Source organism: Lathyrus oleraceus, chromosome 3 (genome assembly GCF_024323335.1).
Source record: "Lathyrus oleraceus cultivar Zhongwan6 chromosome 3, CAAS_Psat_ZW6_1.0, whole genome shotgun sequence".
Lineage (NCBI taxonomy): Eukaryota > Viridiplantae > Streptophyta > Magnoliopsida > Fabales > Fabaceae > Lathyrus > Lathyrus oleraceus.
In genome coordinates, this window is record NC_066581.1 from 278,637,078 (window position 1) to 278,653,277 (window position 16,200).

A 16,200-nucleotide genomic window follows, 5' to 3' on the forward strand; every position below is an offset into this window, starting at 1 on the left:
AAATCACTGAAATTTTTTTAATGACATGTAATTTTTATTTTATCTTATAATTTTATAAAAGTGTCTATGTGACCATTTTTCATGTTTTATAAATGATATGTTATTTAAAATTTAATAAATTACTAAATTTTAGTGCAAAAATATGAATCAAGATCAAATTTGTTTGAATTTAAAATAAGAGAGTTAATTTTATAAATAAAATAAAATAAAGAGATTAAAAGTGTAATTTAACTTTTAATTTATTATTACTATTAATTAAAAATGAAATGATAAATTTAAATTATTTATAATGTATTAGATATCAAAATTAATTTATATTCAAAACAGTGCTTGTCTTTATGTTTCTCTAATTAAAATTAAAACAAACATTACTTTAAAAATTACTAAAGATTCTTTTCAAAGTTACAACTAAAATAAGATTATTTTCAGGTTTTTAAAAAATTAATAGTTTCAACTTTAGACAAAAGAAAAAGAATAAAACGAGGCACGATAAAAAAAAAAAGTGGCTCAAGACAAATTATATATATAAATGATCTTGCCAAAAAGAATGTCTAGGTTCATAAAATACAAACAAAATATTATGCATGTATGCTATAAAGACTTATAGCCCATAGTGAGCAGAGGATGAAGTGTCATTCTCTTGTAACTCTAGTGAGTAAAGGATGAAATATCAAGAATCACATTTCTCCGATTGTATTTTTCTATTCATTTTAATTTTATATTCCAACAAAAATAATTACGATAATAATGGCCTATAGTGATTATTTTTTATGTGTTTGACAAAACTCTAGTGTTTTACCTTGTTTACGGTTGGAATTGAAATTGTGGGAACCAAGATATCGATATACTTTTTATGTACATCTTTTAACACTAATTTTTTTCGATGGTATATGTTTTATCAGATTTTTTATTGATAAAATTTGTCAAAAATATCATAATTGTCACTTTAATCTATTTTTAAGGTTTATAGTTACAATTAAATTTATGAAGAAAAAAATCTATTGAAACTTTAATCACTTTTAAATATTTATCACCAAGTATTAAAAATATATAAAACGACAAAATAGTGAATAATGTCAAATTAAAATTATCATATTATGTTTATTAAAAAAATTTAAAGTAATACAAATTCTAAAAAATTACAATTTTATCCGATCTTATCTAATAGATTTTTAATTTACTCCATCAAAAATAAATTTGTTATCTTCATCTTGTCCATGTTTATTAGTATTCAAATTAGGATAATTCATTTGGTGAGGGGCATTAGGAGTATATAAAATTAGTCGGAAAAAAATGTAGATTTTTATAAAATTAACCGAGATTGAAAAGTTTTATAAAAGAAAGTTGATCGACAGTGGAATTAGATAATAAAATTTAGAGTACCAGATCGTGCCAATAACATAGGTGAGTATAAAAGAGAGATGTCGAATATGACACATATGAGTATATAACAAGTATGTTGGATATAACGAGTTTAAGACCTTGTATAAAAAATTAATAGATTGGATATAACAAGTATGTTTTATTTTTCAAAAAAATTGATCACAAGAAGGATTGTCCCAAGAGGGGGAAAGAGAGATTATGTGCATATTGTATTTGTCTTGGATGAGGTGGTTGTTAAAGTGTTGATGCATTGGTGGTGACAAATTTATATACTCAAAATAATTGAGTTATGGACTCATGATGATCTTATCACAAGTCCACAAGAAACGTTTAATATTTTAAGATTATAGAGCTAAAAGCAGTGGAGTCGTTCGACTCAGTGACAATAAGGCCCGCAAAATTCATGTTATTGGCATGGTTTGACTTAAAATGTTTGTTAAGCTTGAATTCCTTCTACACCATGTGAGATATGTTCTCGAGTTTAAGTGAAATTTGTTGCACATAAGCATCATTGAATATGGGATGTTGAAATTTTTGCATGGTGCAACACCTCAAGTCTTTCATAATGTAACTTTCATATATAAATTAATAACTATTATTTTTATATGATATTGTATGCTTGTGTGCGGTGGTTTTTGTTATAACACTTTCGTTTGCATTTGATTAATGATAAGTATGTCGATAATTATACTATAATTATTTCTACTATTAACTTAATCTAAATATGTATTTCATAAATGCTTCTTTCATGAATAAATTATCTTACGTAAATATTTATTATAACATGATTTTTTTCGTGTTTATCATAATTTGGTGGTTAGTTAAAAATATTACTTTATTTACTTATTTTTTTTGTTTTAATTACTCTCTAAAATAATAATAATATTCTAAAATGTGTATTTTGAAGAATATTGTTTTATACATAAGGAAAAATGAATAAAGCAAATGAATATATGCATTAGTGATTTAATTTAGAGCTAAAAGAGAAATTAATCAATTTAAAAGTGTCTATTTGAGCATGGACCAAATCGAAACAATAAAAAAAATTAAGAAAAAAAATATTAACAAACCCTAAAAGACAATAATGCTTCATTTGCGCTACAATTTCTTATGGAAGAGAATGTAGTGCGGCAACAAGAGAAAATATGGAAAATCAATCTCAGATGTCAAACCCTATTTAAAATGTTTTCTCTGTTTCATCCCAAATTTATTAAGATTTTTCTATTATCAGTGTAGTTTTATATATTTATTTAAACTTTTTATTATTGTATTATCTCTTTAAACACGTTATTTACTTCTCCTTACGAACCTAACAATTTTTATTTGTTATTCTTTGTCATAACCCCGAATTTAATGAAACCAACACTAAATTGACTATTCATTTCAATAACATTTTCCTTCAATTTAATTTGTGATTGAAGATTAATTTTAGTAATTTATTTTTCGAAATTGATCTTTTAAAATTAATTCTTAGATTTATTTTATTTTATATAACGATAAATTATCAAGTTGAACCAATTGTAAAACAATGAGTCAAACAAACAGAAGATTCTTGTTGGTGGATTTATAATAGTGTGTAAAAGCATCAAAATAAGACGAGGAGTGAGAATGAGTTTGAATAATGAGTGTAAAATAAGTGAGATGAATGGCAGAGACATATCATAATACTTATGGGGCTCGTTTCGACAGTTGTTATCCTTGAGTGATAATTAAATTAATGTGCATATTTCGAAGGGTGGGATTAAAAGAAGAACTAGAAACCTTAAGAAGATCTTGACTGTTCTAATTTATATTGAATGTGTTGTAATTGAAACTACAAACTATATCGTACATGATGCTTTCCACCCCACTTGCATTTTTGAATTCACCCTAATTTCACAAATTTCACTAAACGAAACAGGGTGTATCCAGAAGTACATCTTTGGTATATCTCCTAAGACAATATTTGGTTTTTATAGTCCATATTGATCTAAATTTTGTATAAATATGGGTCTCTCATCTCATTTTTCAACAAAATCACATCACACCAAAATGAGCATATATTGGCATGTCACATTTAGTAGAATAATTTAATTTTAACTAAACACTTAGAGTGTCACGCATGTTTCACCAAACATAAAAACCAACAAAATTTAATTACGTGAATTAAGTAGCGGAAATAATAGAGTTTGACATATAATATCTCAACAACAAAGGAATAACAAGGTAGTTCAACAACTCTAAAACGAATAAGGCATGTGATAGTGAAATATAAAATAGCATGTCCCCAGTGCAACATATTAGATTGACTCCACTAAACACTCGAGTGATAAATAACTAAAGAGACCTTCACACCGTCCTTTAGCTCAATAAGCTACTCTTCTACCTGATTGCATGTACTCCAGGAGAGCACAGACACCACAACAAACAAATAGGGATGAGAATATGCTCAAATATATTAATGATGCAAGATATAGCAAGGGTAGAATATTCATCACAATCATCAATCACACGCTTATTAACAACAATAAACAATAATAATGACTACTCAATCACACATGCAGGTATGTATGCAAATGTACCCAATATTCGACTCTACATGCATGCGGTACCGATTTAGACATCATAGACATGTTACTGATTTTCGTTCATACTCGCTTTTGGTCCCCTCTTCTGAACCTGAGCCGACCATAATCGTCACTGGTCCCCACTTCCGAATCAGTAACTTTTGACAGATTCCATTACTAAATCAATTACTCGCTCTCGGTCCCCACTTTTGAACTAAAATTCACCACTGAACCGAAGTTTATACACCACGATGCATGAACTCAACAATAATATGCAAATATGATCATCACAACATGCCCCACTTCTGACAGTGTACACCGCCAATAAGGTCATCACCTCAACACAACGGGTATGATATGCAAATATATTCAACAAAACATATTCATACAATTATACACACATTTTAAATATTATTTAACTCATCATAACATTTTATCACAAAAAATTATCACGCTCTTCGTCAACTCGTAACAAACCCTCAAATTCATAATCATATAAGTGTTAAATAATCATCTCATACGACTTTCACAAGTAAAACACGACATTCATATCTTCATGTGATGGGTTATCATTGTCATACCCCAAAATTCACCCTACCCTTCACATTGTTCATCTAGGTCACTAACCCTAATCATTTGCATATCATCCTCATCCATTCATTTCATTTGAATAAACATGGTTTGACACAAGGAGATACGTGACTTGAATTCATGTGTTTCCGGTGCATAATTGGGTTGATAGTTTGTTCATTGGATTGTGGTTCAATTCGATTTACAAATCGCGTCAGTTGGATTCACTAGTCTGTGGCATTTGCAGTCATCATTTTGTCATTGTGTCAATAATTGTTCTGATTAATTCTAGCGTCGTATTGATTTCAACTTCAAATTAACTTTTGAAGTTTAAGTTGATTTTGAGGTTAGATTTTATCTTGGAAAATAAATTTGGTTTTAGAAATCGTTTCGCTCTTTTCCGAATTAATTTTAGAAGTTCCAGTTGAGTTGGACGATTCAAATTGATTCTTGAAAAGTCGAATTGGTTTTGGAAATTTAATCATTTTAGGCTAGAGTAAGCCCATTCATTTTTAAACCCATTTACCCTTTTTTGTTTTGTCCAAATCCATTCTTTCTAACCAAAAATCCAAATCCACTTTCCAAAATCCATTTTTATCATTACCATTTTTTATCCATTTCATTCATCTAATAACCCATTGACCAATTAACCAACCCACATGTTAAATCCAAATATCCAAATTAATTTGTCATTATCCAAGTATCAAAGTCCATGTCCACTTCATAATCCATTAAATCCATTTTTATCCAATTTAACATCCATGAAAAAACCATTGCATAAATGAGCCCATTTACATTTTCACTAAGCCCAAGTGTCATAAGTCAAATGAGACAAAAATAAAAAAGGAAGGTAATGGATTGAAATAAAAGCTGCATAAGCTTCTTTACACCAACAGAAAACGCAGCAGAAAAAACTAATCCAAGCTGCAAGTCAAAACGCAGGAAATTGGAATGCAATATAAGTCAAACGACATTTCACAACGCAAAACTGCAAACGACGGAAAGCTGCAAAATGAGTTAACGCCAAGCCAAAGCTACAGTAGTACAACAATCCAAATGCGGCTTAATCTCAAGCTACAACGGCAACACAAACGTCAAAACGCAGGCCAACAAAGCATGAAACGCACGGCATGCCGCAAGCTTCCAAAACGCGGTGTAACAAAAAAATGCAACAAAACGCAACACAAAATCAGTTGCAATGCAAACGACGTGACCAATTACCAAAATGCAAGAGTTGCAATTCTAAAACGTCAACAGAAACGCGCCCTTCATACCGCAAATCCAATGTTGAAAAACTCTATAAAAGCTCATGAATTGAGTCTTCTCTTCTTGAAAAAATATCCGCAAAAAATCGCCACAACACAACCGACCTCTCGCCACAACCTGCATCTCACCTTCAAAGTTCATCTGCTTCATTCTCGAACTAGCCTCAATCATAGTTTGGGACGACTACCGTAATCCGCTTTCACCACACCAACTTCGTCACCCGTGCATCCTTCATCATCTTCTTTCTTAAAGCTTCTGCAACTCAGATCTCGAATCAACAACAACCTCCAAGAACCGAACGCTACATCCGATCACGACTCAAAATATGATCATAACAGAAGAGGAGAGGAAAAAAGAGGAGTTTCATTCAGCGGAAGCAAGAAGAAAAGGATTGAAGCGCGAAAGTCGATTACCAAAAGTACGATTCGACGCCGCCGTTAACGGTAAAACTCTCTTTTTGTCGGTTGAGTTGTTGTGTTCAGATCGAAGGAGGTGACCGCGGGTGTCACTGGTGCGAATCACGCCGCCGATGACAACACCCGGCGCGGTCAGGTTTTTTTCGTGGTTGTGGTCAGCGAGTTTTTCCTCCTTCTGCGTTCGTTGAATGTGTAGGAAGGAGAAGGGAGTGTAGCCTTTGGCTCTTTCTTGTTGTCACCCTTGGGCCTTCACCTTAGGCCCAAGCAGTTTGTTGGACTGCACTCTGTTAATTTCATATATACCCCCGGCGGTTGGGCCAGGAGCAATTTCCAGGACCCTAGGCCCGTTCCACTGGAACTGCAGTGTGTTAATAATTAGTGGTAATTAGTGTTAATTTTAGTGATAATGATTAGATTAGTAATAATAATTAGGATTTTAATGTGATTTAGAATTATTTTAGAGTTTAATTAGTGACAATAGTTTACGATTAATATTTTGGATAATAGTTTAGAATCGAGATTTTTGATTATTTAATTTGGTTATTGATTTGAGTTTCAATTTACTGATAATTTTGTTAATTGTTTAAACGTTAGAATTTTGTTAGATTTTTTATTTTACAATTTCTCTTTTAATCTTGATTTATATTTAAGATCTAATTCTTTACAATTCCGCATCTCACTTTTAAATTCCGCATCTAACATTTAAATTCTGCATCTAACTTTTACATTTCACCTAACATTTAATTTTTGTCATGTCCTTTATAGTGATTTACTTTGCTTTATGCTTCCATATCTGTAAGACCCCAATTTTGTCCCTAAGATCCCTCATGGCATCATATCATTTCATTTGCAAAGCCTCAAGGATCATAAGCATCTTGGTTCCCCTTGCCTTTGGGTGAGACTCCTTGTGAGTGGTTTTGAGATCACCAAATATACTTGAATTGTAAATCATTTCTTTTCTTATTTTGTTTACTAATCAAAAGCACAAAAAATATGTCACTAACATCTTGTGTATATAGCTTGAGCAATCACAAGGTCAACAGCTTCAAGGAGATCATTGGTACAAAGACATGGCCAAGAGAAGATGAAAGCAAGCATGGTAATGGTTCCCAAAGCTCTCATCCATCAAATATGCCTCCCTAGCATCTCAATGCATCATGTTTGATCAAATCAAGTCAAAGGATTTGAGGTTTGTGCCCCAGGGAAGCCCTAATTCATCTGTGCACCACAATGCCTTGCCCATGAAGCAACCTCAGCCCATGATCAAATACAATCAAGGGAAGTTCTTTAATTCATCATTTCATGCATATTTGAAATTATTTGAGTGTCCTAAATCATCAATTCATCAAGATATGAGGCATAGACTTGAGAAGTTGATCAGTCAATTCATCTGACTATTTTGAAATGCACTGAGACTTAACTTTTTATGTGTTGGTCAAATGGAGATGGTTCCAAAAGAAAAAATGTTCTTAAGGAAAATATGAACAATTTTCATGTTCATATAAATTTGATTTGAAGCTTGGAAAATCATCTGCCATTCCAATACATTATAGGTCATTTTGACTAAAACCTTAATTTGGGGTCAACTTCCCAAGGACATAACTCATTCATTTTTTATGATTTTGAGGTGGGATCAAATGAATTGGAAAGCTTAATATTTATAATTCAAATGTTATGTTGAACAAAATTTCAAAATATCAAAGGAAATACATGTGATGATGCAATACATTATAGGTCCTTTTTGACCAAATGCATTAAAAGTAAAAAAAGTCCAACTTCAAGTGCCCATAACTCTTTCATCAAAAACCCAAATGATGCAAAATTTAAGTCCATTTTGATTGTCTTGAAAATATATACAACTTTTATATTGGAGGTTTTTCCATTTGAAGCTTGCAGCTTCAAAAAATAAGGGCTTGAAAGTTGGCCAATTTTAGAAACCTTGCCTTGACATGTTTTGCATATCACACTTTAAACTCAAATTTCATAAATTTCCACACTTCAAATGAGTTTTTGTCCAACATAACAATTGTTCCTTATACAAATACCTTTCCAACCATTACTCACATGATCATGCTTGGATTTTCTAAATGGTTCTTTCGAAGAGATGATTGTTTAGGTACAAATGGAGAATTCACTTGAAATCTTGTTACATGAGCAATTGCCTTTGCATTTCACACGTCCAATTCCATTTGGCTGATGCTCAGAGTTCATTTGGCATTGTTTTTGGGCCTTGTGCATGATCATGCAAGCCCATGCAATGAAGCTTCGCATGCCATGCACACGGATTGCTCACACTCTCCTTGCCACTTTCTCTATAAATAGAGGCTTCATTCCACTCATTTTACACGCCTAATTCAACCTGAAATGCTGCAGAATTCTCTCCCTAACCATCACTAAAGAAGCAATTGCATTTTTCTCAAAATTATTCAGATCTAGAATTCACCTTCATCTGGTTGTATTCTTAGATCTAATGCTTCTAGACCTTCACCATACATCTCATTGAACTTCTGTTTTGGTAAAGCAAGCAAGGCAACAAGCTCAAGCTACCAGAATTCAAGCATACACTCCAGCTGGTATTTTCTTCGATTCTCCTAATCCATTGACATATTGGCTTAGATTTTGTGTTGGCTGAAGTCCTCTCAATAGAGGCATCATGTTTATGCTTTTAATTTTTGAAATTCATTGAGTTCATGATGAACACTAGATTTTTCCATCTCTGATTTCTCATACTATGGAGATCTAGAGGGAAAATGGATGGTACAGGGATGATGTACATCATCCCAGCTTTCTAATGATGTATAGATCATACGTTTTGGTGGAGGTTTGAGTTTCTGCAATTTGGCCGGAATCCTGAAGCTCACCAGAGAAGACGGTGGCTCCGGTGGCTTCATCATCTCCAGATCAAATCTAGGCCGTGCGTTTGAATCTCCAGATTTAATCTCATCCTCTCTTTGTTATGACTTTTTATAATGTGCGGTGTGGCTCAGTTGACTTGGATCCATGGTAGGCGCGCGCTTCATGGCCTCATGATTTGCCAGCTCAATTAATGAGCTTAGGTCAGACGGTCCACGCTTTTTTCCAATTTCTATTTTCTGTTTTTATTTCCTTTTATTTTCTTTAATTCCATTTTATTTTAAAAAATCAATATCTCTTTCATTTTTTATCCAAAAATTATGGGACCAATTGCATTATTTCCCAAATATTTTCTAGTTTCTATTTCTGATTTTTAATATTTTTTGTGAATTTTCTCTTTTCTGGTTATTTTTAATTCATTTTAAATAGTTTTTGATATTCAAAAAATACAAAAATATTTTCCTAACCTATTTGAGATATGAAAAATATTCTCATCAATTTTTGAATTGATTTGAGATTTATTTGAGATTTTAGTTCAATTAGGTTATTTTTATTCATTTTTAATAGATTAAAAATAGTTTCTGACTTTTAAAAATGCTGAATTTTTTTGTCAAACTTTGTTTGACTTTGTTGAACTTAGGATAAATCACTTGGACCTTTCAAGGTTGATTTGAAGTGATTTTGAAGTTTAACCTTTCCTTAATATTTTTATTCAAATTTAATTAAATATTAAAAAATGCCAAAAATATTTTATTCTTTTCTTGACCTCCAATCTTCATCTCACTTCTGTTTTTGATTGTTTGACCTTGACTTTCAATGTTATTGGTCAATATATGAGGATTGGTACATTGTATTTCATTTAATGCACTTTTATTTTGTCATTTCCATTTTCTCTTATTCATCTCCTTCTTCTTATTCTTCTTTTTTCTTTTTGATCAATGAGTTGAAGGTTGATAAGTTAGCATTGATTAGGGAGATTTAATCTTCCTTGATTCAAATCTAATTCATCTTGATCAATTGATCAAATGAATGGCTTTGCATTAAGGATAGGTTGTTTCCTAAATCATGCAAAGGACTTAAACCAATACAAGATCAATTCTTTTCTCCTTTTTGGCATGGCAAGTTGTTAGGACTTGGTTCACTAATCAAGACTCCTAACTTGTGTTTGTTGCCTACATTATTATTGACCGACCTCAGATAGTTGTGACTTCTACATAAGTCCAATTACGATTGCTTAACATAGCGGTAAATTAGCCTTATGGCACACTAACTACTAACACTAACTACTAACACTAACTATTGACAATTAACTTTTACTTTATGCAATTTACTTTAATGCAATTTACTATTCTTGCACATATTATTCATTTGTTTTTCTCTTTGCTCACTTGAGCACATGTTTATGTTAATGCCATTTGCCTTTTGCTCACTTGAGCACATAATTGTGTACATATTATTTTGCTTGTGTTTTGTTTTGATTGTGGTGAACCAAATGCAAAGAAATGGACTTAGTTTCTAGGACTTTCCCTATGCAAAGAAATGGAGAATTGGACTTAGTTTCTAGGACCCTCCTTATGCAAAATTGGAGTAAAAAGATCTTAATGGTGAAGATGGATTAGAAGAACTAAATCTCTAAACTCACTCTTATCCATTCTTGTTTTACTTCATGGAACTTTTGATGTGTGTGCTTTTGTGCTAGGAGTTTCCATTTGAGCTTAATTGGAGGACCATTGCCATGTTCATCTAAGTGGAAGAAACAAGATACATTGAGGAGCTCTTGTGAGACTTGTTTGATTGCTTATACTTTGTCGTTGCTTATTCCAAAGGATGGGAGCTACTTGGATCATCAATATGATCTCAAGAGAGGAACTCCATTGTGGTTTTGATTCCTTTATCCTTTCTCTTTTTGCTTTACTTAGGACTTAGCCATTCTTCTTCTTCTCTCCACTCTAACCCAAGCCAAAACTTTTTGTGCAAACATTTAACTATTGTTTTCAAACATTAGAAACCTAAGCCTTATGCTTTTGATTTTCAAACTTTCTTTTCCTAATACTTATTTTGAATTGAACCTTTTAAGTCAACTTTGACCATTTTGTATATACTTCTAATTGGTAAATATAACCCATTCAAATGTGCTTTTGTGGTTCCAATGGCCACTTTCTTAATCAAGTTTTCCATAACCTTTAGCTATTAGGTTTGAGTTATCTTTGTGGTAGATGTAATACTCACCTATATCCTTAGTGATGGACAATGAGTCTTCCATGCTTATTATAGGGTTAACCCCTCACTAGCATGTTGAAGCTATCCTCACATGGTGGATTTGTGGTTTGGTTGAGTTTTCTCCCTTTTGATAACAAAAGACCTTAAGGCTTTTGGACCAATCAATTCACCAACTCATTTTTGAGATTTTTTCCCCGAACTACGAGGTTTTGATCCTAATCTTTTTATAAGATGGTACGTAGGCAATGGGTTTATCCATCCAAACACAAAATGTAAATAAACTTGTATATTCTCTTCTCATCTTTTCAATCATGTTTGCACAAACAAATTTTTCACAAGACAACAACCTTCACAAGTATGAAAAGGGATCCCTAGGAGTACCTAGGATGTTTTGGGTGCCTAACACCTTCCCATTACATAATCAACCCCCTTACCCAGATCTTTGTTTCTTTTACTAGTTTTTGTTAAAACTATTAGGTTTTTGTTTGCTTTCTAACCATTCCTTTGGATAAATAGAAGTGCGGTGGCGACTCGACTTGTATGGTTTACCTTGGATTTAGTCAATATCTCTAATGGTAACGAATACCCCGCTACAGAAAAGTGGCGACTCTGTTGGGGAAGCATTTGCCTAGTGGGTTTTGCCAACTTTTCATACTTGTTGTATTATATTTGTCTTGTGACATATTTTTGTGTAATTTGGGATTACTGTATTGTGTGTAATGATTGAATTGCTTGATATTAATTCCTTGTGTGCTTGGTGATCTTTGTGAGATGAGTTCTATACCCGAACTCAAGTGCATTTAGGATAGGAGAATGGCATAGTCTTGTTGACTTGTGTGGAGTTATTCCTTAGCAAGTTGACTTGCAAGTCCATTCGCTTGGTGGAGGTCATGTTGGGATCAATAATGTCACACAAGTAAGTTGTGGTTAGACATTACTCTTTCCAATATAGACCTTAGAAGCCAAGGACCTTAGTTTACCAAGCCCATCTTGGCCTATTCTTAGGATGTAGTGCGAAAGTCGTTCAAGTGTAAGATTTGATACGATTGTTACGCGATACTACACTCATAAGAGTCTCTCTTGAGAATATTTTTGGAATACGAGTAGTCGTTTCTCCGATAATATCTGTACGACCCTAATTTTGTCCCTAAGATCCCTCATGACATCATAACATTTCATTTGCATAGCCTCAAGGATCATTGAGCATCTTGGTTCCTTTGCCTTTGGATGGGATCTCTTGTGAGTGGTTTGAGATCACCAAGCATGCTTGAATTGTATATCATTGTTTTTCTCATTTTGTTTACTAACCAAAAGCACAAAAATATGTCACTAACACCTTTTGTTTGTAGCTTGAGCAATCACAAGGTCAAAAGCTTCTAGGAGGTCATTGGTACAAAGACATGCCCAAGAGGAGATAAAAGCAAGCATGGTAATGGTTCCCAAAGCTCTCATACATCAAGTGTTCCTCCCTAATACCTCAATTCATCATTTTGATCAAAGCAAGTCAAGGGGTTTGAGGTTTGTTCCCCAGAGAAACCCTAATTCATCTGTGCACCACAATGCCTTGCTCATGAAGCAGCCTCAGCCCATGGTCAAATACAATCAAGGGAATTTCTTTAATTCATCATTTCATGCATATTTGAACTTATTTGAGTATCCTCAATCATCAATTCATCAAGATATGAGTTATGGACTTGAAACGTTGATCAGTCAATTCATCTGACTATTTTGAAATGCACTGAGACCTAACTTTTTATGTGTTGGTCAAATGGAGATAGTTCGAAAAGAAAAATGTTCTTAAGGACAATATGAACAACTTTCATGTTCATCCAAATTTGATTTGAAGCTTGGAAGACCATCTTCCATTCCAATACATTATAGGTCATTTTGACTGAAACCCTAATTGTGGGTCAACTTCCCAAGGACATAACTCATTCATTTTTTATGATTTTGAGGTGGGATCAAATGCATTAGAAATATTAAGATGTCTACTTAAAATGTTATGTTGAACAAAATTTCAAAATCTCAAAGGAAATACATGTGATAATGCAAGACATTATAGGTCCTTTTAGGTCAAATGCATTAAAAGTAAAAAAAGTCCAACTTCAAGTGCCCATAACTTCTTCATCAAAACTCCAAATGATGCAAAATTTAAGTCCATGTTTATTTTCTTGAAAAGATCAACAGCTTTTATGTTGGAGGTTTTTTCATTTGAGGCTTGCATCATCAAAACAGAAGGGCTTGAAAGTTGGCCAATTTTAGAAACCTTGCCTTGACATGTTTTGCACATCACACTTTAAACTCAAATTTCATAAATTTCCACACTTCAAATGAGTTTCTGTCCAACATAACATTTGTTCCTTATACAAATACCTTTCCAACCATTACTCATATGCTTATGTTTGAATTTTTCATGAGTGACTTTCGAAGAGCTGAATATTTGTGACCAATTGTGAAATTCACATTGAATCTTGAAATGCAAGTTATTGCTAGGCAAATTACACGTACAATTCCCTTTGGTCATTACTCAGAGTTCATTTGGCATTGCTTTTGGGATTTGTGCATGATCATGCAAGCCCATGCAAGTGATATCCAAATTCATGCACACAGATTGCTTCACACTTCTCTTGCCAATTCCTCTATAAATAGAAGCTTCATTCCTTCCATTTCACACCCAATTTTTGACCTGAAATGTTGTTGAAATCATTCCCCAACCATCACTAAAGAAGCAATTGCATTTTCTTCAAAAAAATTTAGATCTTGAATTCAGCTTCATCTGGTTGTATTCATAGATCTAATGCTTCTGGACCTTCACCATACACTTTATTGAACTTCTGTTTTGACAAAGCAAGCAAGGTTTCAAGCTCAAATCACCAGAACTCAAGCTTGAACTCCAACTGGTATTTGCTTCGATTCTCTTAATTCATTGACCTATTGGTTGTGGTTTTGTGTTGGCTGAAGTCCTCTCAATGGAGGCATCATGTTTATGCTTTTAATTTTTGCAATTCATTGACTTCATGATGAACACCAGATTTTTCCATCTCTAATTTCTCAAAACATAGAGATCTAGAGTGGAAATGGATGGTACAGGGATGATGTACATCATCCAAGCTTTCTATTGATGTATAGATCGATTGATTTGGTTAAGTTTTGAGGTTCTGCATTTTGGCCGAAATCTGGAAGCTCACCGGAGAAGATGGTGGCTCCGGTGGCTTCATCAAGTCCAGTTCAAATCCTGGTCGTTGGATCCATTCTCCAGATTTGATCTCGTCCCTTCATTGTTATGACTTTTAATTCTTTCCCATACGCGTGCATTGATCGTGGATCACCATAGGCGCGCGCTTCTTGGCCTCATGATTTTCCAGCTCAATTAATGAGCTTAGATCAGACGGTCCACGCTTTTTTGCATTTTCTATTTTCTGATTTAATTTCTTTAATTCCAATAATTTTCAAAAATCAATATCTTCTTCATTTTTAATCCAAAAATTATGGGACCAATTGCATTATTTCCCAAATAAATTCTAGTTTCTATTTCTGATTTTTAATATTTTTTATTTTATCATTTGATATTTTTTGTGAATTTTCTCTTTTCTGGTTATTTTTAATTCATTTTAAATAGTTTTTGATATTCAAAAAATACAAAAAATATTTTCCTAACCTATTTGAATGATGATGGATCTATGAAAAACATTTTCATCAATTTTTGAATTGATTTGAGATTTATTTGAGATTTTAGTTCAATTAGGTTATTTTTATTCATTTTTAATTGATTAAAAATAGTTTCTGACTTTTAAAAATGCTGAATTTTTTTGTCAAACCTTGTTTGACCTTGTTGAACTTAGGATAAATCACTTGGACCTTTCAAGGTTGATTTGAAGTGATTTTGAAGTTTGACCTTTCCATTTATTTTAATTCAAGTTTATTTTTAATATTAAAAAAATGCCAAAAATAGTTTATTCATTTCTTGACTTCCAATCTTCATCTCACTTCTGTTTTTGATTGTTTGACCTTGACTTTCAATGTTATTGGTCAACATATGAGGATTGATAAATTGTACTTCATTTAATGCACTTTAATTTTGTCATTTTTCATTCTTCATTATTCTCCTTCTTCTTCTTCTTTTTCTTTTTTGATCAATGAGTTGAAGGTTGATAAGTTAGCATTGATTAGAGGGATTTAACCTTCCTTGATTCAAATCTAATTCATCTTGATCAATTGATCAAGTGAATGACTTTGCATGAAGGATAGGTTGTCTTTTAAATCATGCAAAAGGCTTAAACCAATACAAGATCATTTCTCTTCTTCTTTTTGGCATGACAAGTTTTTGGGACTTGGTTCACTAATCAAGACTCCTAACTTGTGTTTGTTGCCTACATTATTATTGACCGGCCTCAGATAGTTGTGACTTCTACATAAGTCCAATTACGATTGCTTAACATAGCGCTAAATTTGCCTTATGGCACACTAACTACTAACACTAACTATTAACACCTAACTTTTACTTTATGCAATTTACTATTCTTGCACACTTTATTCATTTGCTTTTCTCTTTGCTCATTTGAGCACATGTTTATGTTAATGCCATTTGCCTTTTGCTCACTTGAGCACATAATTGTGTATATATTATTGTGCTTGTGTTTTGTTTTGATTGTTGTGAACCAAAATGCAAAGAAATGGACTTAGTTTCTAGGACTTTCCCTATGCAAAGAAATGGAGAATTGGACTTAGATTCTAGGATCTTCCTTATGCAAAGATGGAGTAAATGGACCTTAATGATGAAGATGGATTAGAAGGACCAAATCTCTAAACTCACTCTTGTCCATTCTTGTTTTACTTCATGGGACTTTTGATGTGTGTGCTTTTGTGCTAGGAGTTCCCATTTGAGCTTAATTGGAGGATCATTACCATGTTCATCCAAGTGGAAGATACAAGATACATTGAGGATC